At 40.6% G+C, this 26869-nt stretch overlaps 2 long non-coding RNA genes across 6 annotated transcripts in view; one reads left to right on the forward strand and one right to left on the reverse strand.

The window, feature by feature from the left end:
• Positions 1-18302, reverse strand: LOC102155807. 5 transcript variants are annotated; one of them, XR_005378476.1, is made up of 9 exons: positions 18176-18302; positions 15757-17304; positions 13378-15247; positions 11268-11316; positions 10793-10873; positions 10193-10391; positions 4247-4523; positions 3330-3497; positions 1-308 (listed from the first exon to the last, which is right to left on the reverse strand). It is a non-coding gene; the product is annotated as an uncharacterized LOC102155807 (long non-coding RNA). The 5 variants fall into 5 exon arrangements; XR_005378475.1 differs by lacking the exon at positions 10793-10873 and having other exon boundaries at positions 15757-15882; positions 17194-17304; positions 18176-18299; XR_005378474.1 differs by lacking the exon at positions 10793-10873 and having other exon boundaries at positions 15757-15882; positions 17172-17304; positions 18176-18299.
• Positions 15891-26869, forward strand: part of LOC111092322 — a 16555-nt gene continuing 5576 nt past the window's right edge. Inside the window, exon 1 of the long non-coding RNA XR_005378472.1 lies at positions 15891-16240. This is a non-coding gene — a long non-coding RNA (uncharacterized LOC111092322). The remainder of the gene's footprint in view (positions 16241-26869) is intronic.

Genomic DNA, 26869 nt, shown 5'->3' on the forward strand with positions numbered 1-26869 from the left:
TATATATCAATTTTAAAAATAAATTGGAAGTCAATGGCCATGAGCTCATCACCCTGGAGTGGTTTCTTCTCTTGGCTGATGAAATCATTTAATGTCTTTTGTTCAAGATACGCTGATGAGCTGGCCATCATCTTCAGCATCTGCAATGCTAACACTGCACAAAGATCTGTAACAGATGAATTTCATCGTCATAGGAAAAATAGCTTGTGAAGTCGAGTACTTACCACAAGCCTCAAAGAGGCAAACCTCACGTGTCTGAATGAGGTTTGAAGAGCAAGTGGTTTATCTTCCCTGATTCCATTTTCTTGCTACAAAACAAGGATCAAAACCACAAGGTCATTGTGAAAATGAAATGCATGCAGAAAACCTAGCATAATATTTGACATGATTCGACTTAACTGAGTTTCATTGTTATTTTTGGTGAGATACCTTTCAACTCACTTCTCCCTATAGGCCCACTGAGGCCTTGCTCATTCCTAAAGGCCAAAGCATGAACTCATGGGTGTCTATTGATTATTTTGTATCGCTGAATGGTCCCAGAAACAGTATAGTCATCTCAGGACATCCTAGAGATCCCACAAGAGGCTAAAATAATTCTAAAGACCTTACTTCCTAGATCAGGTCAACAAAAATAATCAGATCCATCAGAACAGAAAACTTTTTTCTTTTTAGTTTATTTATGTGTTTATTTATTTATTTGAGAGAGAGAGAGAGAGAGAGAAAGCGCAGGAGAGCCTGAGAGGGGGGAGGAGCAGAGGAAGACGAAAAGGTACAAGCAGACTATGCTGAGCACAGAGCCTAAGAGGTGGGGCTGGATCTCAGGAGCCTGAGATCACAACCTGAGCTAAAACCAAGAGTCAGCCACTTAACTGACTGAGCCACCCAGGTGCCCTAGAACAGAAAACTCTTGAAGTCAAGGAGAGCTTCCATACTTTCTAGCATTCTTCATTTAGGTAGAATTAATGTATGAGAAGTTGCACATATTTAAGTGTCTGACTAGATGAATTTTGCATGTATAACATCGTCATCACACTCAAGATAACATCCCTTATGCCTTTACAAGTTCCCTCATGCCCTCTGTTATCCACCCCCACTCCTGTCCCCAGGAAATTACTGATCTCCTTTCTATTCTCTAGATCCATATTTGTTTGCATTTTCTAGAGTTTTATATATGGAATCATACATGATGCACATTTCTTTTCGGTCTGGCATTTTAGGATGTAATCCTTATGGTGGCACATGTCAGTTGACTTGGATGGCTACATGGTAGCTGTCTGCAGATTTAGCTGCTACAAATAAGGCTGCTGTGAACACTCCCATACAAATCTTAGTGTGGACATTTCCTTTCATTTCTCTTGGAGAACTCCCTGGAGTGCATAACTGGGTCATATGGTGGGTATATGTTTAACTTTTCACAGAACTGTCAAATCATTTTCCAAAATTGGACATACAGTTTTACACTCCTACCAGCTGTTTATGAGAGTTCTGGTTGCTCCACATCCCCAGCCATCGATATGGTCAATGTCTTTCCTTTTTAGCCATTCTAGTTCGTATAAGTTGGTATCTCATTGTGATTTTCATGTATATTCCCTTAATGGCTAATGATATAAAGCATCACTTCTTTGGCAAAGAATTTGCTCCAACCTTTTGTTCATTTCCCCCCTAGATTCTTCATATTCTTTTTATTTTTATGTTTTTCAAAACAAGTCCTTTGTCAGAAAAGCTTTATGATATTTTCTCCCAGTCTCTAGCCTCATTTGTTATGTTCTTAATAGGGTTTTTGAAGAGCAAAAGCTTTTGTTTTGTCTTTTAATTTTTATGAAGTTCAATTTATAGATATTTTTTCTTTTGTTTTTGGCTTTTTGAACTTCTTCAAGAAATCTTTGTATAACCCACCATCACAACCATTTTCTCCTTCATTCTCTCCTGGAAATTATATACTTCTACCTCTTAGACTTAGGTTCATAATATTTTGGGGGCCCCCACATTTATACACAGTCAAACATACTCAACAAAAGGTTGTTCAACTAAAAAGCTTGTAAGAGTTTTGGGGATAATGACCTAAAAAGAGATGAAAGACAGGATGGAAAAGTTAAGGGAAATGAAGGAAGGGGGAGAAGACAAATGTCTGCTGTTACTAATACATTTCCAGCCAGAACAAGAATGATCCCCTGGGAGACTCCTAGACCAGGACCCCAGGAGGGCTGTGACCAAGAGGAGGAACAAGACACAGGCAGCCATGAGCCCAGGGAACGACCCTGTGGCATAAGCCTGCTCATTTACATACCCATACTGAAAGGACCAGAACTGCGCTTTTGAAGAGGTGGATGAGAAGTCTGAGTGCGTGGAATGATTGAAGGCTTCAGGACACCAAAGCTCCCTTCAGCTCCACCCTTCCTCTGCTGGGCAAACTTCCAGAAGGACACACTTGCCCTGCATTACAGCTCTGCCACTGGCAGGATGTTTTCCAGGAAGGACATGTTGTCTGGTATTCTTTTTTTTTTTTTTTTTTTTAATTTTTTTTATTTATTTATGATAGTCACAGAGAGAGAGAGGCACAGAGACACAGGCAGAGGGAGAAGCAGGCTCCATGCACCGGGAGCCCGATGTGGGATTCGATCCCGGGTCTCCAGGATCGCGCCCTGGGCCAAAGGCAGGCGCCAAACCGCTGCGCCACCCAGGGATCCCGTTGTCTGGTATTCTTTTATTGAGCACCTGAGGCCCCAACATGAAGGTCTCAGGAGACCAGGGGAAGGCTTCTTTTTGCCTTCAGGATGAAGTTTAAAATCCTTCCAGAGGTCATCAGGGTTCTAAACAATCTGGTTTACTGTGGCTGCTCCTTTCTTTCCTCAGCCCTCCACCCACCAGCCTGTCCTCTAGGTCCCAAGTTGGCCATACTTTCCTTCACCCCCAGTCCTTTCTCCTGTTCTTCCCTGAACCTGAAATGTCCTCCCCCACCCAAGAACTCTCAGGTTCCCTTCAGATCTCAGCTTGGTGTCATTTCTTCAGGATGATCTCTCTAGACATGTCCTCTTAGATTCTATCCACCCCAGCAACATGCCCTTGTAGCACCTTTTGTGTCTCCTTCATAGCACTTGTGACCATGCTTCATGCGAGGAGCTATTTGGTCACCATTAGACTGTAAGCTCCATGTGGGAAGAAAAACAATCCCCACTATCCTGCCTCCAACACACTTCTGGAGCCAATTTGTGCTCAATTATTTGTTGAATGAATATGTTGAATACAGAACCTAAAATAGTCAGACATAGTTAACAGGAAATAGTCAAAGTATTGCCACAATAATCTGTATTATTTTTTAAGATACTTACTATATTGTTATAAGTCTGAAACTCAAAGTACTTGAAAATCACTGGCTGCAAATATGGATGTCATAGAATCCTTGGATCAGCCAACTGTGCTGCAAAGCTTAGTCGTTACAAATTAGCATCGTGGGCACTGGTTCAAGGTCAACCATACATGACAGCTCGAGAGGTCCCCTAGGAACATAAAAGAGTGGATAAAAAAGGCTAAAAACCACAGAGAAATGTTGGCACAGACAGTGGGTCCAGAAGTAACATCACGGTGATGCCAGGATTCAGAAAAGCAGTAAATTTAACTATTCAATTCTTAAATGAAATCAGTTTGGGGGAGGGGGGTGTACTTCACAGAAAGATTGTGTTCTCTGAATCACCCCCCCCCCTTTTAAAATTATGAAGCCGCTTTTCTTTACTATAGAACATTCTGAAAATAGTCATGTTTGCACAGGCTTTCAGTAGGTAATTTCTTCACCATTGAGTCCAAGGGAAAAGAATTTTACCTGCATAAATCTCTACCAAAATCTAAGCCTTGAGTTGCAAACATGAGAGAGAGAAAGAAGAGTAAATGCTTTCTTTGTCGTTCTCCAGTTATTTAGGGAGAGGAAGGCAGCTCTTCTTGGCCTTTTATGTGAGAGAGGTAAATGTATGATGCCTCGTATAATGCTTAGCATTTTCTCTTGGGCAAGTGTTGAGTTTTGCTGCCTCTGAACTGAAAGTAAAGCCAACTGTCACAATATGGAGCTGAGAGGTGCAATCTGAAAGAGAAACGGGCTTATCATGAGCAACGGGAGTGGGCAGTGGCCACAGTCCACATCACAAAGGGAAGATAGCCTCTGGAGGATGAAAGAGAAACAGCGGAGCTTTTAAACAGAAGGAAGGAGGAAGGAATTTAACTGGAGTGTAATAACCTCACATGTGTGGTCTGATACCTCTTGGGGAGATTATCCTCAAAGCAGTGTCAGGGCACATTACTGCTCTTCCAGGGTAACTTCCAGCTGCCATCCGATGTCACAGGAAAATCATAAGCCTTTTTTATTCTTTCACAAATTGTACAGCAATGTGTTGAAAATGACATTCTCTCCTCCAGAGAAAGGAGAGTGTTCTCTCACGGCTGTCCAACTTCACAGCTTTCGAGACACGGATCCAACGTTTGGTGCCCGAGGGAGGCCACTTAGAAACATGACTCTCTACAGCCGATGGCAGATCCTGGGCAGAATAACAGAGGGCAATCATGTGGTTTAAATCAATCCAAGAGCAGTAATGTTTTCATTGTACACAGAATGGGTGAGTAAGGTGGCTGATAGGTGGGTTTTCCAGATAAATGAAGATCCCTCCTCTCTCCAACACCAACGCAGTTTTGTTCCATGCATCTTTGAGAGAAAACTCTCCAACATGCATCAGATACTTCTGGAAGTCTTAAAGAAAGGCAGGCAGAGACACATAAGAGAAAATTACGGGATTGGGGGTTTGGAGAATTTGCATTTCAGTATGAGCTCCACCACTCCCTGGCTGGAGGTACATGGGTATAGCGTTGCCACTATAAGAGGATGATAACATCTAATGTGTTTAATAATTAGCGATAGTGCACTTTTATTGAGCACCTCACTCCATGTTAAACATTCTTCTGTGTGCTATGCATGTGTATGACCCCATTACTGCTGAGAAGGTGCAGTTAGCAACTGAGGCTGAGAGGAGGGGCATAAGACCCAAAGAACACCAAGAGGTTTGCAGCTTAACCAGGCAGTAGGATCCCAGAGCCTGTGACTTTAGCCAGAACACCATCTTCAGCTACCTTAAGTGACCACAGTTTACATAATATATGGAAGGTCAGAATCTTTTCATCTGTAAAATGGGGATGGCAGTAGAATCTAAGCTACTTAGGGAATTAAGTAAGTGGGTCATGCTTAATATCAATCACACCCTAGAGGGCACCCAGCACATACTAGCTAGTTCTGTTCCCTTTCCTTGGGAGTTAGACAAAGCTGCTCTTGAGCCCCAAACCTTACATGTCACTTAACCCAAGCACCTGTTACACCCCGTGTGCTATGAGTTGTCACAAGATAAATAAAATAATGCATGTGAAACACATGCCATGAGCATTCGATGACCGTAAGTCTTTCCCACTGCTGACTGATATCCCTGAATGACACATGTGTAAATTTCAGATTTCAAGAAGTCTCAAAAGTTTTCAAGAACTTTTCAAAATTTTTCAAAAAAATTTAAAAAATAAAAAGTCAGAGAAGTGAAACTCTCTTTTCTCCAAAGTTTCATCATTTCTCTGTATTTCTTGTCTTAATTAATAGCACCACCCTTCTCCATTATCAAAACTAGGAGGACTGTTCCATGAATTTCTAGTGGTGTCCATGCCTCATATTCAGCTCATCACCAGGTCCGGTCCTACCCACCACAGCTCCTTCAGGTCCTTCATCCTCCCTAACCTGCATCATTGCACATTCTAAAGTGCCTGCCTACCTAAAATGTTTTCCAGCTCCATTCATCCTTCAGATGGCTTCTTTTGCTCTTTCTAGAACCCAGATTATTTTGTTTTGAGACTTCTGTGGCTCCCCACTGCCCATGAGATAAAATCCAAGAGATTTAGCATCTCAATCCAGAATTTCAGAACCTCTAATCATCTGTCCCAAACCCAGTCCTTGCATCTAAATTTCCACCAATCTCTTACCAACAGCTGCAGATGTCCTGCTCTTTCCCACCTTCTTGCCCTGGTTCACACAGCCTCTTAATCTGGACGCTCCTCTTTCCCTGCTAACCTCCTAAGAAGGTGTTACTTATCCTCAACAGTCAGCTAGACTTGAGACTTTTCTCTCATACCCTTTTTTATACAGGCCAATACATAGGCAATTTTAATTTATAATACAGGTCCTTTGTTTCAAATAAGATGAGAAAATGGCATAAAACATGCTCTGCCCTCCATCCACTTTTAACAGTTAACACTTATAAAAGTTAATGCTTTTTAACACAATTTATCATGTTGGTATTAGATCTCTTTAAAGAAAAATATTACAGATTCAGCACAAAGATCCCCCCTCTACCTTTTCCTTCCCTCCTTACAGATACAAACTGTTCTGAAGTGTGTATGTATCATCCCTATGCATGCTTCTGTACATTTTTTATTTGAATATACCCATTTACATGAATTAAATAATTATTTACCACTTTGGGGAACAGATCATGCCTCAGAAAATTAGAGATGCTCATTTTGGAGACTTAATTCTATTGGCTGATTTTATCCAGAATAACTCTCCTTGTGAACACAAAAAAAATCTGTAAAAGCATTTATTGAATTATTGCTTGTAACAGTGAAAAAAACTTTAAAGCATAACTGCCTCTAAGTGAGGGCAATGAATGGATAAAATGTTATTTTCTCATACAATGTATTCCTTAGAGCAATTAATTTCAGTAACCCAATTTTTATTATTATCAATCAACAAAGACATAAGCTGAAAACGTAATATCAAATGAAGTAAAACAAGTCATAAAAGATATATGATACAGGATGCCTTGTTCTTTTTAATGGACTTGCTCAAATTTAGATGATTAACTATATGCTAGCACCTTTCTGCCACAGTCTTGGGAGGTTAAGGATATTATTTTCTATCTACCATGTTTCCTTGTTATTTTTTTCCTTGACTTTTTATTTTTTTAATTATTTTTTAAAGATTTTCTTTTAATTTATTCGTGAAAAACACAGAGAGAATGGCAGAGACATAGAAGGAGAAGCAGGCTCGCCACAGCGAGTCCAATGCAGGACTCCATCCCATGACCCCAGAATCACAAAATGAGCCAAAGGCAGATGCTCAACCATTGACCCACCCAGGTGCTCCTCCTTGTCTTGTTAAATGTTGTTGAACTGATCAATTTTACCCTCAATTTACCAACAAATATTTAAGTTCAACTGGAACTTAGACTGATTTCTTGGTGTGCCACCTTTTTTTTTTTTACAGCCTACATCATATTTTTCATATCACATTTGCAAATCTCCTGAAATAATTATTTTATAAAATATCTGTAGTTGGTAAGTTTTGTAAGGCTTTTTATTACCTAAAATTGTTTTTATTTAGCCTTCACACTCAGATGACAAAGTAGGTATGTGATAGATATGTGATAATTCTGTATTTTGAATTGTTTTACCAAATTACTTTGAAGATATTGCTTCATTGTTAGCATCACTATTCTCTGGTATCAGTGATGAGAAGTCTGATGTTCATCTGATTCTCTTTAGTTTTCAGTTATCTAACTTTTCTTGGTGGAAAAATCTTAAAATTACTTCTTTGTAATTTCACTAGACTGTCTAGCTGTGCATCTTGCTTTGTTGATCTTGTTGGTTTCAAGTCCCCTTGCATCTCAAGAACCATGACCTTCTTCAGCTTCTAGAAATTTTCCAGTTCATTCTGTTTGTTCTCTTCTGGAACCCACAGCTGGATGTTTCACTTCTAGATCATCTACCATATCTTTTAACTGCCCCCCCCCATTTGTGACAACTCTCCAACTTCTTGTGAGAGTGAATGTGTCTTCAGAGGATTTCAGTCCATTCTTTGAACTACCCACATTGATACCAGGTGGAACAGAGATGACCATTGCTACTCTGCCCTGTCCAAACTGTAGATCCATGAGCAAAATAAATGTTGTGATTGTTTTAAGCCACTTACTTGTGGAATAATTTCTTAGGCAGACATAGTAAAAGAAGCAGTCTTCCTGGGTCTCCTCTCCTTAATTTCCAGATACTCAATGCACTCATGCTTTTCAAATATTTTCCAAATACCTGTCACACCAGTTGTTTCTTCATACGCCCCATGAGTAAACAATGCCCTTGCTTTTAAAATCAAAATGTGCATTACAAAAATCTTTGGCAAAATTTGAAGTCAAGATATCCTCAGGCAGAGTTTTGTCAGCTCCAAGTCACCACCTACCCCTTCCTTCCATCCTTCCTTATCTCATCCACAAACCAGGAAGCAGAAATCAAAAGCTTCACTCTCAGCATCTGAAAAGTCGATGACCTTTGACTTCAGCAGCCCATAGCCACTAGAAAGCCACAACTACAAAACCCTTCCAGAGCAAGGGCAAGTTACCGTTTTTTTCTTTTCAAATTGTAAAGTAAACTGTTTATGATACCTAATGAAATACCCACTGCAGTGTTAAGGAAACAGAATGTTTTTTGTGAGAGATAAATCCTGATGAAAATGTTTCTTTTAAGCATTTGGTAATTCAATCATGCTAAAAATTAAGTTCCTTTCATGACAAACACATTTTGTAGGGAAAAGGAGATGGGAACACAAGGGTCCACTTTCATAATTAAATCACCATTCTTTATGATATTGAGATGCCTATCTGAAAGAGCCAAACAATCAAACTAGCCCTCTGTGATCATGTAAATAAAAATAAGCACTTGATGGAATTCAACTGTCCTGTTCATCTTTAGGAGTTATTTTCCTTTATTTTTACTGAATTCAGTCAAATAGTTTGTGTATGTCATCACAACCAGAGAATGTGTCTTCACAAGACCAAAGTAAATCATGAATCACTAATTCAGAGGGAGAAAGAAAAAACCAGCTGTTCATCAGCATGATCATTGATCCACTGAATCAATTATACACTGAGGTAAAATCTCATAGGGCAGAGAGCATAAAAATTTTCTGCTATAGACATCCACAAGTCACTAGTAAGTCTTTCCCCTTACAAATACTTCCTATCGATGGGAGAATGATCTCAATGATAAAACTCTGAAGAATTGCTATCTCTGAAGCCTTAGATTGAGCATGCTCCAACTTTGAAACAGCTAGATTTTACGGCAGAATCAAAAGCAAGAAGCTTAGAATTCAATAGGTCATTATCATGTAATTATTTTATAAAACAATAAATGACCTGGTAAGATATTTGTTCTAATTTTCTAAAATTATGTAGAATTTGGGAACTTGAGAGTCTCCCCCAAAAAAGTATAACTTAACTCTAAGAGAAGCAGCAAATTCTCCTGGAAACCACCACTAGATTACAAATAGAGGTCTTGGCACAGTAGTCAACCACAGGACAAGAGGAAGCCACCATTATCTGGGCAAGTTTCCCCAACTGTGAAATAAAAATGATAGTATTTGTTCTACTAACCTTACAGTGATATGAGAAATAATGAAATTATTTTGAATTTGTTGGGAAAAAAAGATATTTTAAGATTTAAAAATAAAACCTTTTGCCCATTGTATGCAATATACTACAAATTATAGTCATTCACATTTTAAAATCAGCCCATGACCTGAGATCTCTCCTTGCCTGGGAAAAACCTTGGGATTTTCAGTATATCAGCTTATTTGTGTATGTGTGTGTGTGTGTGTGTGTGTGTGTGTGTGTGTGTGTGTGTTTGGCAGAGGTGGGAGGGTGCCCTATAAGAGTTTCAGTTTTCTTGGCTTGTAGAAGCTGCAGCAGCTGAAAACTGTCAAAATTGTTTAGATATGTGGATCATCACCAGAATTCAAAGAAAACATAGCTTTTCCTAATGAGCAGAGGTAACAAGAGCCTGAGATATGGAAAATGCTCTTTGATTTGGCCTACAGAGGAAGAAGAAAATTTTAAAAGCCTTTAATGCACTGGAAAAACTATTACTCACATGAAGTGCTCACTCTCAAAAACTGAAGGGATTCCCTATGCCTGGGTGGCTCAGTTGGTTGAGCATCCAACCGTTGGTTTCAGCTCAGGTTATGATCTCTGGATCATGAGATTAAGCCCCATGTTGTGCTCTGTGCTCAGCGGGGAGTCTACTTAAGCTTCTCTCTGTCTGCCCCTCCCTCTGCTCTCTCTTTCTCTTGTTCTCTCAAATAAATAAATAAGATTTTTAAAAAGCAAAAAACAAAAAAACTGAAGGAACTCACAAATACTCATCACTTTGCAGAAGGTTCCTCAAGGGCTCTCCAGAGTTTAGAAAGAAATGTGTCATCTTTCCTAAGACCCATCCTGAGGAGTTGAGCTAAGGAGTTGACTTGAAGAATGAAGCTTCTTCATTTCTCCCATCTGGGAAGACCCATAGTTTTCCAGCAATTGAGCACGCTTAGTTTTCCAAAGTTTAGGGTTCTGTAATCAATAAAAACGCAAAATATTTCTGCAGCGGAACAAAGGTAATTAAGCTGAGTGGGGGAGTGCCTGCCAGAATCAGGGATAAAGGAGAGTTGAAAGAGAGAGAAATAGAGAGAGAAAGAGAGAGCATAGTTTATCAAGCTAGCTCTACCATAGAAATGATGTTAACCTTGAACATCTTTGACCTAGAATCATTCCTCTCCTTCCTATTAATTAAAAAGATACCTCACTGAGGTGCTCAAAGTGCGTTGAAAGTGAAAAATGCTTTGTGAGATGTTAATAATGGTCACCACCAGCAGCAATTTTATAAATGAAGGGGTGCTTTGCTGTGTATCTGAAACTGACGGTTTCTGTTTGTATGACATTTTGACCTCATCAAATATCCAAATTTTACTTACTTTTCATTGAGTAAAGTGTTAGGTTCTGCTTCAAAGGGAAAATTCTGGGAACATATCAAATGTTGAGATGGATCCAAAACCCTTCAGAAATATTTTAAATCATGGAAATCCCATTAGAAAGCCTTCACTAAATACCATATTTTAATAGATTTCCCTTTCATTCTCTCAAATGTAGAACACTTTTGTTTTTCTTTACTGTTCTACTTTTTAAAAACTTGAATTATCTTCTTCATTGTTGTTTACCAATAATTATCAGTCTTTCCTGACAAATAACAGACTCCTGAGAGGCTGGTTGAATGCCTGCTTTGTTCATCATTTAACAGTGCCTCTCACAGGCATTGTGCATAGTAGATGCTTGATTAATTCCCATGGAATAAATATATGAAAGAATTCCTGATCAAGTCTTTGAATAGCAAAACTGGTCACTGGGGTCCAAAGCAAGTACTGAGGGGTTTCTTTCTTTTCTTTCCTTTACCTTGAAGAACCACTCTGGCTTGGGCAGTTACTGGAACCAGTGCTGGCTTCTGTGAATGAAACAGAATCCCCAGTTGGTCACATTTTCCCAGACATGACTGTTGAAAACCCACTACGCACAGAAGAGCAGCAAAAGAAAATGTGAAGTCCTTTGGCCTCAGATATCTAACCCCATCAAATCAAGAGTTTCTAGACATATGGAGAAAGGCGATATGCTAGACTTCTAGATGTAGAAGTTTGTGTGTTATGTTTTGAAACTTTACAGATTGGTGATTCTTTTCCCAGAAACTGTAACATGGGAACACCAATTACATTTGTGATATGATACTGAATATTAAAAGCTTGAAGCTAAAAATCATTATTTGTTCTAAGTCAGCCTCCTTCTCTCAATTTTATTTTTTTAAAGATTTATTTATTTATTTATTTATTTATTTATTTATTTATTTATTCATTCATTCATTCATTCATTCATGATAGACATAGGGAGAGAGAGAGGCAGAGATATAGGCATAGAGAGAAGCAGGCATGCCGGGAGCCCCATGCGGGACTCGATTCCAGGACTCCAGGATCACGCCCTGGGCCAAAGGCAAGTGCTAAACCACTGAGCCACCCAGGGATCCCCATCTTTCTTTCAATTTTAATAAAATGTTCTTTATTCTAGGTTTTTCCCTCAACCTGTCAGTAGGATCTTTTGTAGGACCCTAATGATGGTGGTATTCCAGATTCCTATTCCATAGGCCTTCAAGAGGGCCTGCCTATGTTCAAATGCTCTATTGTCCACTGGCCATAAAATATTTAACCACTATCGCCCTGCCAGACTACAGAGCTACCCAAGCAAGCACATTAAAGAATATTTTTCTTTCAGAGACCCAATTATTTGCTATTTTTACTGATGTGTTAAATCTTCTGTGAGTAGTAATGACATTTGTACCGAACACATCAAGAGAAATGCCTAATTGAATAATCATGCCCTTGGGGCAAATATTGTTGCAAATATCTTCTAACAAAAATTTTTAGTAAACATGTCTTGGACCTTTTCCATCTTGCAGTATTTCCTGGGCCAACCAGTTGTTACTTGAAATTATAAAAGAGATATGAAAAATTAAAAATGATAATTATAAAGCCACATAATCATATCCATCACAAAAGCTGTAAATCCTCCATTTTTCAAAGAGCATGGTGTGAACTAGACTCATTTTCTACCTCTTATGTGGTCATTTTGTCTCAGGTTTCTAAGATGTCTATCCCTGGATATCTGGAGCAAGGATTCTGAAATAAAAATAGCCTGAATTTTAACCCCAACTCTGCAACATGAACTACTCTCATCAATGAGACTGTGAGGTTTGAGTATTTCATTCAAACCTTGCGGAAGCCAGTCATTTATGGCCTCCACAACTCCTGCCTGGTTCTAAACTGTTTAGCTACAAATAAGATAAAATCACTTAAAGGAAAATAATGCAGACTCCCTAGAGTATAGTGGAATATAAAATACCATGGTTCAGCTTGCAGGTCGATACTGATGCACACCCCTTCACTGCTTGACCCCAGGTTTCCATGCTACAACGTTCTATATGTTGAGTGGCATGCCTTCCTAAAATATGTCAATGACTCCAAAACTAACCATTGCTTCTTCTAATCTGGCTGGAATTTCCATATTCAGCAAATAAAAATCCAATTGGATTTGAATTTCAGATAAACAACAGATAGGTTTTTAGTAATATCTTGTGCAATCTTTGTGACATATATTAGACAACTTTCTGTTATCTATCCAAAAGTCAAAATAAGTACATATCCTGTATTTTACCAGCAACCCTCAACTTGACACTTATACTTGGTTATTATACATTCAATGCTCAAAATAAGCTCGGTACATCTCAAACACGGAGGTTTTATCAACATAGAAATAGAAAAATTAATTGGAAAGTGAAACATTTAGTTACTATGTTCAAGTCTAAAGGATGCAGAATAGTATCAGAGTATCAGCTGCTATTTACTAAGCACTCAGGGTTGGACATTATTCTATTATTTTATTTTACTAACAGTGACTAATTTTATCAATAGTGACTCCTTGATCAATCCTGACTCTAAAGAGACTATCTAAAATACTGCACCTTTAAATCGAGTACTCAGGCAGTAGTACAACTCTGTGGACTGATTTAGCAGCAACACAGATGCCCCACTGATACCTGCTGGTGTCATCATACTAGACTCTATCATAGTTGGTTATGCCATCATGCCATTAAAATGTTTAATGTCACTCCTTGGGAAGTATCTATATGCGTAACACCCCACACATTCTTAAAACCATATTTAGAACCTCAAGCAACTGAATGAATTTTTACTTTTTTTATTATCTGACTCTAAATAATTATCACCTTTTGTGCTCAAAATCATTAGTTTCAAGGAAATATGAGATATCACTCTACACTCACGAGGGCCAATATAATTAAAAAAAAAAAAAAAAACACAGATGAAACTGACCATGATGTGAAGAGATTGGGACTGATAAACATTGCTAGTGGGAATGTAAAATGGTGCCAATTTGAAAAACATTTTACCAGTTCCAAGAAATGTTAGTTATAAAGTTACTTTCTAAGCCAGTAATTCCATTCCTAGGTATACACAGAAGTAGAACAAAAATGTATGTCCCTAGAAAAATGTGTACACAAAGTTTCACAGAAATATTATCCAAAAGGTAGAAACTCGAATGTCCACCAAAAGGCGAATGGATAAATAATATGTGGTATTTTCATACAATGGAATATTATTTAGCCCATAAATTGGAATGAAGAACTAACATATCTTACAACACAGATGAACTTTGAAGCTATAATGTTAAGTGAAAATATATGATCACAGAGGAGCATGTATCATTTCATTTATATGAAATCATGAGAATAGGCAAACCCATACAGAGGAAAGGTAGACTTGTATTTCCACAGAATATGGGGCAAAAGGATAAAGACAGTAATTTCTAGTGAGTTTGAGGGGGGAGTTGTGCAAATGATAGAAATGTTTTTAAATTGGTTATGCATACAGTTGTGTTATGGATACCTAAAATTGGTGAAATTTCTGTTATGTGAATTATATCTCAGCAAAAATGGAGTTTAAAAAAAAAGGAAGAAGAAGGCCTTGGATATTTGTAAATATTCTCAAATACAGATTCAAGTGGCATGCATATTTTTTAAAGCCATAATGTAAAAGGGACATGACAAAGCAATATATATGATTATTCAATCTCAAAAAAAATATATATCATCTTTCCCCTAGGGAAGTCTAGTGTTGAATTCCACACAGGTTGTGTTGGGACCACCCGCAGAGGAGACACAACATAACGTCATCTGTTAGAGGCTATGATTCCCACCACTCCACACATTCTCTCTCCTAGTATGACATCAAAAGGCAAACCACCAAGGTAAGGAACTGCCTCCTTCACCAGAGGAAAAGCTTCCCTTGGGTTACTCAGGTGCCTTACAAAAGACTGGGATGAATTTATTTGTGTATTTATTTGTTAAAGATTTTACTTATTTATTTACTTATTTATTTTTGAGAGAGAGAGAAAGCATGAGCAAGGGGAGAGGGTGGGGCAGAGGGAGAAGCTGACTGAGTGGGGAGCCAGCTGGGGACTTGAACCCAGGCCCCTGAGATCATGACTGAGCCATAGGCAGACACTTAACTGACTGAGCCACCCAGGTGCCCGGACTTGGATGAATTTAGAACTGAGCTGTGTCCTGTCTTGCAGAGTTCTCTACCATCAGAAGAAACAGCAGGTGGTGGATCCATCCAGCCCGTTAACAGCACACCGTATGCCAGTTCCGTCTTGCCCCAACTACGGCTGTGTCAGACAGCTTGGCCTCTTTCACACAGGGGACGTTTGTGGGATGAGTTGACATCGTTTCAAAACACTAGGAGGCTTCTGACAGGCCAGCGTGCAGGTCAGCCTTGCCTGGCCAGCAGGGCTTCCGTTGGGTGCACCGCTGTCTAAATGGAGAAGGGGAAAATTATAGGGGAGAGGTAAACAACCGGCTAAAAAAGAAAAAGAGGCCAATCCTTTCTCCCTGTTTATAGCACAGCCACCCTCCTTCAGTCCCAGGTAAGAGAAAGTACAGCTTAAAATTTTGTCATTTGCCAATGAGCAGGCAGTGTGGAAGGAAGTGCTTCTTTACCCCCTGCCACAGAATTGTTGACAGCTAAGTGCACTGTGAATTCATAATGGGGGAGGGCAGCATGCAGCCTGTCAGCTTAACTCTTTCTTGGAACATGCTTAATGGGGTTTTATGTTCAGCAACGTGAACTTCGGAATATTCGAGTTCAAGTTTAACCTGCAGAGTTCCCATCTGTTCTTACTTGACTCTCAGAATTTCCATCTGCTCTCCTTCAGACCTGTCTAATGGGATGCCCAGTTGGCCTCTATGGCTTTCCCAGGTGCTGAAGTCATGGAAATTTTATGACATTAAAAAAAAAAAAAAAACTTTGGTTCTACAAGTTACCTGTGTAAAATAATTCCATAGTGCAGCGGTGTTTCTGGAACAGTATTTCCCAGACTGTCTGTTAAGAGCTACTAAGGGCATGCACAGCGACTGTTGATTGCTGTCTCCACATTGTGATGTCAGGGACTGTAAGTAGCAGGATAGAATGAGACAGGGGGTCATGCCCCAGGCCTTCCTTCCCAGCTGACCAGCTCAGACCTTTACTAGTTCTGAGCCCAAATCTGTGGATCTCATCCCGATCTCGATTCTGGGCCCAATAAGAGCAGAGTGAACTTCTCTCTAATTCCAGTTGTTTGACAAGGCCTGACTCCAGAGCTCAGAGGAGCTGAACTTTGTGTTGGGGTCAGACAGTGACAGCACAGCCACTGAAGGCATGGAGTCCGAAGGTGGCCCGAGCCATAACACCAGTGTTTGAGACATGTTCATGTCAGTGAGTCATTCTCATTTCAGAGCCTCCAAAAAGAAGTCCACACTGGAAAAGCAGGTATGTTCCATATAAAGTCTGAGATGATTACTGGTGGGGACCAAGGGACAGAGGAACAAAGGAAGGAGCTAAATAAGGCCATAGGAGAGGATGTGAGGATTTGCAGAAAACATTTAGTGTACCAAACGGGATTTACTGACGACTCAGAAAGGTCTCTGGGTTAGACCTCTGGTTTATCCAACATATTTCTGAGATGCCGATTCATCTAACATATGATGTTTTACTATCAAGGGAGGCTTTGTACAGGCCACAGGGTCTGGGTCACTTAGGTAGAGATAGCAAAGAAGGCTGTGCTATGGTGTGATTTGGATGGACCCAAAAGGGACTCAGCCTCCTCTGATGATATGCCATCTGCAGACTCACTATCTGGGAGCAACAGGTGTGATGAAACTGCAAAATTTCACTCATTATGCATTTAAACTCAACTGTGCCTGAAAATGTGAAGCCTGGCCTTTAAATCAGATCATTGAAACATTCCTTTTAAAGCAATACCCAGCTTTTCTCAGATTAAAATGGCCCCATTCCTATCAGCTGCTCCCTCTTACTCAACCCCCTAATTTGGTACCCAAGTGTGAGGGATGGGAGATGACTGGCATATCTTCATTTTGGGAGGCCAGTTGCACTCGGACCGTGTGTTGGTCCTCAGATGTGTGTTGGTGACATCTACTGGTCTTCAGGGTCTCTTGTCCTGGCTTGGACTCTCCATGCCTAATGAACTCATGGTGAGTCTTAAGTTCCAGTCCTGTTCCTGGAAGCTTGGGCCCCCATTCTCCTCAGTAACTGGCTTCTTCTGCCCTCATTCTTGGGGAGCCCTGATCATACCTCAAGAGGACCCCCATCACCACTCAATTTTAAGTGCCTGAGGAGATGTGCTATTCTTTGGTTTCCTTTCATCACACCTTCCTCCTACCATTTGAAGGTACCTTTGTACCTTTCTCTACCGTTTTGTGTACCATTGAAGATCCTGCCTCCTGCTCTCCCTTCCATCAGCAGAAGAAACACAGTAGAAAGAAACACAGTAGAAAGCTCTCTGATATGAAATGTCTGTGCTGGGCCTTGAAGTGCTAAAGAAAGGGAGAAAAGAAGTTAGACAAATCCTTTGGGTCACAACAGAAATTGAAGTTTGGGAAGCTATATAAGCAGCCAGTGTGTGCAACAAAGGAAAAAACACTTTTTATGACTACGAACATAAAGTGTATCACTTTATTGAGTTTTTGTACCTTAGTCACTTATTAAATAACTTTATCCTATGTTACTGTCACCCTAAAACTTTAGCCATCTCAGATTATGTCTTTTCTCTCTATCTCTGATAAGAGATATTCTGGAGAATATGTTCTTTTTGTGGAACAAGAGATAGAATGAGATCATGGCAAAGCTATGTGCTGTTTCGAGAGGTCCATTCATTTTTGGACTTGTGGGTTCTCTTCTGCCAGAACAGTCCAAATGCTTTAGTGAAGCGTACTCTTGAAGGTTTATCTCTCTTAACCTCAGTGTTTGGAGGGAAAGTAACAGCACAGCAGCAACAGCAAGAAAATCAAAACAGAACATCTGATGGAATTGCAGCTGAGCGAACAGGGTTTTTCCAAAGTCTGAAACATGCCTTCACTTAAGAGAGTACAGCACCACGGCAAGTGTACACGTGGACTCTAAGAATTTCATCAGTTTGTCCCTTTGATGATAGGGTTAAAATGAAAAAAAAAATTTCTGGAGCCAGTCACAGTGACCCACAGGGCCTTAGGGAGCAGGGCTGTAAACAGCTGAGGCAGTGAGGGAAGAAGCAAGGTGTCGCCTCCTGATAAGATGCAAATATGATCTCTAGAACATTCTAGGTTTATATTAGGCTTCTGTGGTACACATAAAAAGAGAATTGTGAAATATTTATAAAAGTATCAAACCTGAAGAATGATTAGAAATGTTAATATCTTCATTACTCACTGTGCCTTTACTTCATCATTCCAAGAAAGAAAATATGTCCTCCAAGAGAGTTCCAAGAAGCTAAATATAGATCTGGTAAAAGATGACAAAGTATAGCTCAGGATTGACCATCACCTCCTAGCTTTGTGACCTAAGGTTTATCATCTCAATCAGTACCCACTTCATAGTGTTACTCTAAGGGTTAAGTAGGATGATAGTTGGAAGGTGCTTGATGTACATCATATAGGTTAAGTGCCTGGCATATAGAAAGCACTCAAAACAGAGCATCACTTATTTTATTATCTTATAAAAATATATCTTACATCTTAACTTATTCTTCATAAGTCTAGTTTATGCAGAAGGAAGCAAGAAGTTGGTGGCGTTAGCACTAAATGACATAATGTTTGTAAAAGTGCCAGCACCGTGCCGGGTACCACCCAGGACGCACCCAGGGTCCAGCAGATTAAGCAATCTTCTGTGGGCCGCAGAATCACTTGGTATTGCCTCCCAAAACTGAGACTCGGGTCTAGTGCTTCTGATTATAGGCCTAGGACCATTTCCAATTCACTATTCTGTAATTTAGGGGTAGGAAACAGAATTGAAACTTTTTTTCTTGTTCCTTTACTGAGAAAATGAATCCTTTAAGAAGGCCTCTGTTTATGATACATCAGGCCCACATGGGTTTTTTGTACTTGTCCATTCAATTTAATACACTTAAGTGAGAAATGAGCCTGAGCTACAGGAACCATCTAGAATACTGGAGACTGGAGTCAATTCAGTCACTATGTGTACATGGTCTTGGGATTGATGCTGTCAATTAGGATGGAATCATGTTACCAATTACTTCCAAATACAGGGAAAATTTTGGTGAGATGTCCATCTTACATGTTCATTAAGAGCTCAAATCAGTGACATGTACCCACATGCTCAAATTTCAAATTTGTCACAGAAAAACCATCCCAGCTGACACTGTTGAGCTCCTATAGTCCAAGAGGGATGAAATTTTCAGATCTCCATCCACAGCTTTCATCTCCAACAATTCACTGGCCACATACCTTTATACTTAGGACCACATGCCCTTGAAAAGCTGTTAAGAGAGAAGCTAGTTTGTTCAACAACCTGTTCTTAAAGCACTGTTTACCCTGAATCACCACTTCTAGATACTGTTTTGTAGTTTATTCTGCACAGATGAGGGACATTGCAATCTTCATGGTGAAAGCAAATAGATGATAGATAGATGATGATGATGATGATGATAGATAGATAGATAGATAGATAGATAGATAGATAGATAGATGATAGATAGATAGAAAGATTGCCTTCCAATATTTAAAAGTATATTATTAGAACTTTGATATTAAATAATATATTGAAACTAGAAAAATAGAGAGATTCTTAATATATTAACTCTAAGAAGTATTTGAACCCCAGGAATTAGATTTCAAAGGATTTAGAAAGAATTCTTCATAAAAGGCTTTAATACTGCATTTTTTGTTAAACTGAAATTTGGGCCACTTTTGGTTTCATTTTGTTCCTGAATTATTCCCATAATAAAAGTGTGCTCCAAAGCTTTCCCCAACTCACTGGAGGGGGTGATGTAGGAAATGGTAAGGGAGGGATGAGTTCCTGCACTATCACCCCCACTCCTGCCAGCAGCCTTATTCTATCACTAAAGAGCCAAACTGTGCCCAATTTCTAACATAAGTGCACTGCCTTAAAATCAGTTGGTGATTCTCTTTGTAACTGCACACTGGAGTCTTTGCAGGCACTCCCTGTCCCTTTTCAGAATTAGCTTATTTATAGTCCTTGTTCTCACTTCCACCCATAACTTTCTGGAGCCTTCCAAGCCTGGTGGGCAACTGCTTCTGCTCCCCATTATGTCTTCTTCCCACTCAAATCCTCGTCCATTTCCCAGGATTAGATAGAGGCTAAATGTCTCCTATTCTGAACAAATGCCTCCCATCTGAGAAGACCCAATCAAAGAGAAGACCCAATTCTCAAGTGTGCACTAATGTAATTGCTCACCCTCGCCCATAACCCATGATGTAAACCATTTTTACTATTATACCTTCAAAATGAGAATAAGGGAACTGGTGTTCTGATTTCTTTTATGTGATCAATACGTACAGGGCTTGAGTTGTAAGACCTGGTTGGGAAAACTTACTCTACTAGGTACAGAAGTTAAATGTCACTGATACAGAGATTGCCAGTGAAGTCACCAGAAAGAAAATGCCAGACACTAAAATGATGTGGGTGTTGAAAGCTCGTCATTGTTAACATTTTCTGGTGACCTTCATTGTTTACCAACTTACTGAGAAATGTAGCCTGATTATTTTCAGCAACAATGCAGTCATTTCTTTGGAAGCAATAATAATTGCCATTGCAAATGATTCACCTCTGTCAGAGAGGGAATAGCTTTTAAATCTATTTGAATAAGAATATTATAGCACAGTGTCTTGTAGGCAGCCACGAATTATTGAATTTCCATGACCCAAATCATAAGGAATCTTTATTTTAAGTATTCCATTTACAAAACACCTCAACTATGTTAAAAATCATAGGACTCTCGGTTTACACTTTAAAAGCAGGGAGAGCTCAGTGTCTCCCTTTTGTTCCTGGATAAAAATAGTCAAATGAGTTATGGTGAAGGGCAAAGAAAAAGGTATGCGTAACACCAGTAGCATTACTACTGTGGTAACAAAGTCAATGCAGTAGTGTCTACTGTTGCCAGTGCTCTGGCTGCGAGCATTAGAGCATCAGCATCACCGCTCCACTCACTGACTGCCCACAACCCATCAGGTGCTGTTTCAGGGGCTACACACACACTCTTTAAACCCGTAATGATTTTGCCCAATCGAAATTATTCTTCCCACTTCATCGATGAAGGAAAGAGCACCAGGAAGGCTAGCCAACCTGCCCTGCTAATAACGAGAGAAACAGATTTGATTCCAAAGTCCCTGTACTTTACACTAACATTTTCCAAATGAATAAATGCCTCAGTACAAAAACCTCAGGGAAAAAGTTTAACATCGATGAGAAACATCATAGCTCTCCATGATGTAGAACCAGAAAAAAAAGAAAATTAGTCATAATAACACTTTCTTATACATCTCTCCAATGAAACATTTTTTTTTTCACTGAAAAACTGAGAAAGAGGAAAGAAATACCACAAAGAAAATGAGTGTAAAGTGGAAATAGATTGGTGACCATGGCTCATCTTTCATAATGGACATACAACAGTAGCTCTATCCAGATAAAGAAGGGGTGTCCTGAGTTTATTTCCATCACCCCAAAGAATCAGCCAAAGATACTAATTCATTCATTTGAGGAAAATAAATCCCCTTCACACCCTCTCTCACCTATTAGAAAACGCAGCTCCAGTTGTTGAACTGTTTTTCACTTTCTTTATTTTTTTTTTTAAGGTTTTATTTATTTCTTCATGAGAGACAGGGAGAGAGAGAAAGGCAGAGACATAGAAGCAAGACTGCTTCTCCCTCTGGGGGCCCCGATGTGGAACTCAGTCCCAGGACCCCGGGATCATGACCTGAGCCAAAGGCAGACGCTCAACCACTGAGCCACCCAGGCATCTCAGTTTTTCACTTTCCATCCACTGTCACCATCTCATGAAAGTCAGATGACGCTTAACCTAACAAACAAACAAATCAGAGTCAGCATCCTTCTTCTAAAACCAAAGCTGTTCACAGTGTCCTGATGCAGAGGTACTTTGGTGATGACACTGGGGAAGGTCAGCACTCACTCGCACAGAATGATGACCTACTAAAATAATAGGAAGTGAAAACACACCCCCAGCTTCTGTGGAGAGAGTATATTCACAAAGGGGAACCAGAGGCCCCACCCAGGCTCAGATTTTCTATTCGCCCCCACTTCGACTGTGATTTCACCACCTTACCATCTGATCCTCTTGGTTGATTTTGATTGATTCCCAGTGATGGGAAAGCTCACACTTAATTCTGATGGCTGAGGACACTCCAGTGGTACGACTGATTTATGGGGGTTGTTGTTAGAAAGACAAACAACTCCTTGAAAACCTCCAGAGAGCTAGTGATTTGCACAATAGCTCTTGGTGACCTTACAAAGTGGAAGAGGGTTTCAGTTCTTACACTTAGGTTTGAATTACCACCCCAAAAATAGGCAGGGAGATTTCCTCCCATGATGTCAGTTGGATGGATGAGCAGTGTTTCTAAAGGAAGCAAGCCATTTTGGTCTTTGCTGCCTCTCCCTTCACTTCACCAAGAACAGAAAAAAAAAAAAAAAAAAGAAGAAGAAGAAGAAGAAAAAGAAGAAGAAGAGGAAGAGGGAGGAGGAAAGAAATATTAGAACTGGGGGGTATTCTCCCCATCTTTCCAGAACTTACCACCTGGTTTCTCTGTCTTCTACAGGCTTTTTTGTTGTTGTTGTTGTTAGAACAAGTCTGGTTTTGTTAAACCTGGCTCACTCAGCCCCTTCTCAAATTTAAGAAAATGTTCATCACTTGCAACTTCTACTTAAGAAAATGTTCATCACTTGCAACTTCTACTTAAGAAAATGTTCATCACTTGCAACTTCTACTTTTGAATTCACCACCTTTATACCCAAATACTCACCTACCCACCCATAAAATGAAGAAAAGTAACAAGACACTCTATGACATTTAGACTGATGACCTGAAAGTTAAGAATATGTATAACACCTATCAAAGCGATTTACAAATTACATAAAGAATCTATATCTATAAAAACACATTGAGAGAATTTAAAATTATGTTTTCTTTCATTGGAGATCTTCAGTTTTAAGCTCCAAAAAAAGAGAATTCCAAGAACCCACATTTAGACTGTGATCTCAGGGAGGCGATTGGAGTCTGGCTCTCACGTCATCAGAACCTCAAAGAATCTGGGGATTTACAGTGAGTGAAGACACACACACACACCAATTCAAGCCTCACAGAAACGCAATGAAGAAAAATATTTCTAAAGCCTGGGCAATCTTCAAAAAATAAAAACTTCTTAAAAAAACAAACCAGGAATCACCAAAATACATTTCGTCTAAGGAATGACTAGCTTCGTCAGTCATCTTTAGACCTGACTATGCTGAAACAACAGAAATGATTCTGAGCGCGGAGGAGTGAGAATGAAGTTCTTATTTGAGCAGCTCATTATTCTGTGTGAATTCCTGCTGACTGAGCCTTTTCCGCGACTACCATGACTGCAGGGCCCAGTGAGAGCCAAGGCTTATACTATAGGCCAAGTCTCATGCTAAATACTTTGCTTGAATTCACTGTGATAACCAGGAGAGTCCATGAGGTGGTAGAAGGATTCCAAAGGATAAGGAAGGAAGTGAAAGAGCGTTGTGAGCCTGGGGAGTGAAGTGGCCAAAGGTTCAGAGCTGGAAGGGAAAGGGGAGCGGATGAAGGAGGCTCTTATAGAAAGTTAATGGAAGCTGAGTCCCGAAAAGTGGTTGGAAGTCTAATTCTAGGGATCCTTTAGTGCTCATCCAGGAGCAGCTGTGTCCGAGGAGAGGCAGGACCTACAAACCAGAGCTTTCATAAAATCCCTGGGATAAACGAGGGTACTTGGTTCTTTCTCTTTCCTTACTATGGCTCCTGAAGAACTCCTGTTATCATTATGGTCATGCCTACCATTATAAGAACAGCAATTTTTAGCACACACACCCCCACATGCCTCTCCTGCAAGAGGGATGCAGAAAGAGAAAGTTTTTCATCTTTTTATTGAGTCAGTCAGTCAACCCATTACTGAGCCTGGTTTGTGGTCAGGGGTGGTCCTGTGAGAGGTGCTGAGTCATGGCTGAGAGCCCAGCCCAGCTCAGCTCCTGCCCCAGGCCACAGCTCACAGCAGGAAACCAGGCCCAGAGCTTGGGGACAGGCCTGCCTGGGTGCCAGCACACACAGGTCTTCAGCTTAGCCCAGGTCAAGAGAGATTGCCTCCCTGCCACAGATCCATTATCATCCATGCCAGCCATGCCAGCAGCTCCCTCAGCCTCCCTTCCCAGCCAGTCCAACCCAGAAAAATGATATATACTCATACAACAAAGCTGAAGAAGGGAAATCCTATAAAACTCACACAAAAAGAGATCAAGTGTTCCTATCCAAGAAATGAAACAAATTCTTTTATTTCTTTTCTTTTTTCTTTTTCCAGGGGGTTGGGGGTGGGGAGTTGTGGTACTTGTTGTTTAGTAATTAGTAAGTATAAAGTGTCCTGAATATTAAAAAAAAAAAAATACTGCATAAGTGCTTACTGTACTTGTGCTGACTGTGGAAAAAAAATATTTCTGGAAGAGACCATTGAGGTGGGTTGGTTGAACAGAAGATACTACTATTGCAACCTTTTTTTTTTTTTTCCTGCCTTGACTAAGGTTGGTGTATTAAAAATGACTCAAAGAGAGAAGGTCTTAAAAGACACTATCACTAACCATTAATACCTAGGATATAAAGAAATGTCTTGCCTCAATTTTAAGTAATTATCCTGCTTTTACTTCATATGTCTACTATCTTATTAAGCCTGCGTGAAATGCATAATTACCATTCAAGGGAGCTTGCTTTGCCCACATTGGCAGGAATGTCTCCCAGCAAGCCCCTGTGAGCCCCTTGAGGGCAGAACCAGGGCCTGAGCAGCACCAGTTCTCACCAGCACAGCACAGCACCTGCAATGTGGGCATTTCACAAACAATCACCAAATGGCAGAGGAAGATCCCAATCACAACAACTTCAGTCACTTTGCACAGGAAGCATAGGCAGTTGCCAGGTACCCCTGCTTCCAGCCTGCGCTTTAGGTCAGGCCCTGGGCATCCCTCCCAGGGATTACTGTATCACACTTCCTAATTGATCCCCCCACCCAAGTTCCAGTCTCATCCCCCTCTAATCACACCCCACTAGCATACCAGAGCAATAATCCTGTTATGCCATCTGCTGAGGTCTTCACATCACCTTCAGAATAAAATCCAGATTTCTTTATACACTGTTGAGAATCGTCTCTTTCCATGGAGGACAGGCTTACAGTATTAATGCTCCCAGGTGAGAAAACATGTTGAGTAAGGTGTTAGAGAAGGTGTGTAAAGATTCCCTCCTGTACTCACATCTTCATAGATCAGGAAAGGCGTGAACCCCGGGAACATACTGGGCAGGCACCCAGTAACTGCCAGACCTGAGGACCCCGGTAATGGTGGCAGGAAAGGGGCAACAGGGGGAGAAGACAGATGATGCAGTGCACCGAGGACCATGTTCCCATGTGGGCTTGCAGGTCACAGACAAGAGGCTATAAACTCCGGGGCTTCGCTGCCTTCCTCAGTTGTTCTTCCTGAGATGGCTTCACAGACTGACACAGGGCAGTAGTCAGATGGCTGGGTGGAAAACCCAAGCCTTGGCTCCCATCAGACCTCTCAGTGCCCTGGCCTCTTGGGCTACCACACAAACCACACAAACATGAACACATTCTATTGTTTGTGAGGACTTTCAAAATAGCCGCCCTTGTCTCAAAATACCCATCTTCTCTCCACTCTGCTGTCCTTTCTGACAGAGAGAAGCAGAAAAGCCATTCAGACACTACAGATGCATTTCGCTCAGCAAAGCCCGCAGTTGCTTCTGCTTCCTCCACCTCGTGACTCATGCAGGTCCTATCTCTTTTCATTTGCATCTGTCCATTCCCCAAATTTGATGAGAGCACAGCACCTCTAAATACCCATCGGTTGAACGCAGGTACACATTGGTTGAAGGTCAACACAAAGCTCATGTTGTCAAGTGTGGCGAGGGCTGTTCTGTCATAGCAGTTGTGCTCACAGGTTGGCCTACTCTGAGCAACAAGGGAGTGGTTGCTTGTATCCTTCTTCTCATGTATAACAATAGCAGGCCGAGAGGGGAATCCATTGCCCTGTGACAAATTTCCCCCAAGTAGCAGCTTAAAACAATGACATTCATTTATCCCAGTGCTGTGGGCCAGGAATCCAGAAACAACTTAGCCAGGTGGCTCTGGCTCAGTGTCCCTCATGAAACCGCAGCTAAGATACCAGTCAGAGCTGGGATCACATGAAGACACAAAAGGAAAAGGTAGCAAGTTCAGGAAATCACGAGTCTTGCATGGCTTGGTCACATGGTGTTGAGGAGGGAGTTGAAGATCAGGACAGGAGTCTAGAAAAGTAGGTCCTCCCTAGACTGCAGTGCTTCTCGAATGGCAGGGGCTGACTTCTGGTGTCCACTCTGTGGTCAGTGGGGAGCCCTTCTGGAACTGGACTACCTTGCCACCTGTGTAGAAATAAGTCTCTGGCACTGGATCAGGTGGGATTAAATAAAAAAAGAAATCAGGAGTCTCTACTAATGGCCCAGGGAGAAGTGCTGTTCTTCCCAATCAGGGCTGGGGAAGACAAGACAAAGCATCAGAACTCAGAGAAGGATCCGATGTTGCAAGGAAGGAAAGAGGATCACCTTAACAAAGCAGACACAATTTGACACACCCATAACAGTCCAGCACTTTCTTCAGTGTTGATCAAGGATAGTGTTTCCAGGGCCCAGGACTTTGTCCATCCACCAGGGAGGGATGCTACAGGCATGTCTTTTGCTCATGTCCATGAAATCTCACATAGTAAGAGTAGCATCCTCATGATTGAGCAAAAACATTTCTTCAAAATGACCTTAGGAAAGCACATTTGTCTATGGGCAAAATGACTTAAAATTAGTAAAGTCAATATTTAATTTGGACCTATTTAGGA

The sequence above is a fragment of the Canis lupus genome, chromosome 25, assembly GCF_011100685.1.
Source record: "Canis lupus familiaris isolate Mischka breed German Shepherd chromosome 25, alternate assembly UU_Cfam_GSD_1.0, whole genome shotgun sequence".
Taxonomy (NCBI): Eukaryota; Metazoa; Chordata; class Mammalia; order Carnivora; family Canidae; genus Canis; species Canis lupus.